The sequence below is a fragment of the Pteropus alecto genome, unplaced genomic scaffold (genome assembly GCF_000325575.1).
Source record: "Pteropus alecto unplaced genomic scaffold, ASM32557v1 scaffold40, whole genome shotgun sequence".
NCBI classification, from domain to species: Eukaryota; Metazoa; Chordata; class Mammalia; order Chiroptera; family Pteropodidae; genus Pteropus; species Pteropus alecto.
This window is the reverse complement of record NW_006431919.1, coordinates 9,157,232-9,159,920: the sequence shown is the minus strand read 5'-3', so window position 1 is coordinate 9,159,920 and position 2,689 is coordinate 9,157,232.

The following is a 2,689-nucleotide window of genomic DNA, read 5'->3' as shown; positions in this document are numbered from 1 at the left end:
TATGTGGTGACAGAAATCTAACTATGCGAGGTAAACACTCAGTGTAAATATATGTATGCCTTACTGTTAAAGTGTACAGATGAAACGTATTGGATTTTGTTAACCAACGTTGCCATAAAAATTAATTAATTGATTGATTGATTGATTGATTGATTAAAGGAGCAGATAAGAAACTGTGTAAGAAAATATCAGTGAAACTGAAGATATAGTGATAGACACCATATAAAATGAAAATACAGAAAGTAAAAGACTGGAAAAATGAAAAGGGCATTAGTGAGTTATGAGTCTCCAAAGAAGGAGGTGGAGGCAGAAAGAAAATACTATTTGAGAAAATAATGAATGAGAAATTTACAAATTTGATAAAAACTATAAACCCAGAGATCCAAGAAGCTCCACAAACCCCAAACACACACACACACACACACACACACACACACACACACACACACACGACATTAAGAAAACTATATAAAGGCATGTCATAATCTAATTGTCCAAAATTAGTGATAAAGGGGAGGTAGCTAGAAAAAAAGGAAATTACCCACAGAGCAATAATAATAATTATTATTATTAGATTTCTCTTCATAGAAAAAAATTGCAATAGAAGCATCTTTAAAGCACGAAGAGAAAAAAACTGTCAACCTAGAATTCTACAATAAAAACTCTTTCAAATATACAAAAGCTGAAAGGATTCATTGCCAGCAGACCCATAATACAAGAAATGTTAAAGGAAGTTCTTTAGTCAGAAGGAAAAAGGTACAAGGTGGCAATCTGGATCTACACAAAGGAATAAAAGGTGCCAAAAAAATAAAATACGTGTTTGTATTATTTAAATCTCTTTAAAAGATAACTGTTGAAACAAAAATAATGACAATGTAATATGAGATTTATATTAGAAAGTACAAATGTATGACAACAATAGCACAAAGGCTGGGAGGGGAGAAATGGAAGGATATTATTAAGGTTTTTACACTAAATGTGAAATGATAGACTACTTGAAAGTAGACTGTGATAAGTTAAAGATGTGTACTATACATTCTAAATAAATATGGGGAAAAAAAACAAAGAGTTATAGCTAATAAGAACAAAGAAGTTTATTTTAAAAAATACTCAATCCAAAAAAGAGACAGAACAAGAGGAAAAGAGGAACAAACAGATGAGACAAATAAAAAACGAACAGCAAGATGACAGACTTAACTATATCAGTAATCAAACTTCCAGAAGTTACAAGAATAGCACAAAGAACTCAAGCATATGCTTCCCCATCTTCTAATGTTATTCTACATGTTTTTCATTCTCTACGTACACATTTTTTCCTGAACCTGAGAGTATATTGCAGAGATCATGCCCTTTTATATGTATGCACTTTCACATGTATTCTCTAAGAAGAAGGACACTGTCCCGCATAACCGCAATCAAGTTATCAAGTTATGAAATTTTCTTCCCCAATCAAGTCAGAAAATTTAACAATGATGTAATACTCTTATCTAAAAAACGGTTCAGGCCAGTTGGGTTGTCTTTGTTGTTGTTTAGTTTGGTTTGGTTGTAGAATGTCCCTTAATTTGTGGTTCTCTGATAATTTTTTTTTTTTTTTTTTTTACTCTAAATCAGATCATGACTCTGTCCCATTTAAATGGCTCACTTGGGTTCCCCCATCCCTTGCACTTAGATAAATGATGCCATTAAAAAGCTCTTCCTGATTTGGCCTCTGCCTTCTCTCCACCTTCATTCCCCGTTGTGTTCTAGCCAGAAAAGTTTTCTTTCTCTTTCTCTCTCTTTTCTTCCTTTCCTTTTCTTTCCAGCTTGTTCTCACCTCAGAGCTATTGCTCATGCTATCTCCTCTTCTCGAAACAGTCATCTTTCATACCTCAGGTCACAGTCCCCATCAGAAGACTGAGGCAATTTCCCCAGTCACCACTTCAAAGTAGCCCTTCCAAAAGCCAGCCCCTGCCACTTCTCTGTTCATTTCTTTCAGAGCACTTATCACCGTCAGAAATCGTCTTGTGTGTTTACTTGCTTCCTGCTTTTTTGGCAGGAGTCTTGTCTATTTTGCTCAGGGATGAGTACTCAGCACCCAGAATGGTACTGGGCACACAAAAGGCCCTCGGTGCTTATTTTTGGAAAGAACGAATAAAGGAGGGACAGAGGGAGCCAAGAAAGGCAAAGAGAGAAGAGGAAAGAAGTATACTTTGGAAGAAAAGATAACCCAGTGACATAACTAACATCTATGGAGTTCTCCACATGCTAAGCCCTCTTATAAGCACTGTACATGTGCCAACTAATTCATGGGACAGTCAAAATCTTGAGTAAGTCACCTTAATTTCTTAGAGCCCGGTCCTTCTGGCAGTAAAATGAGGAAGACCTAACATTGTAGGAATGTCTGAGCAGGTAACCACGGCCTCAGAGAGACACAGGGCAGAATGCTCAGGCTATCGAAAGGATCCTCCGCAGTGAGTGGAAACACATGGGACAGCAGGGACCCTTCCTGAGCTGGCCAGAGTGAAGGCATGCCGGGGGCAGAAGCCACCCCGTGTAATGAGTACCTCGTTCTCCTTCCTGAAAGGGACCTCCTCCAAACCCCATTTTTACCACATGGTCCTACAACCCCAGGCGAAAAAAAAATAAAATGTCAGAATATAAAGAGAGAAAATGAAGGAGGAGCATGGAGAGGCAGAGATGAGAGCTAGGG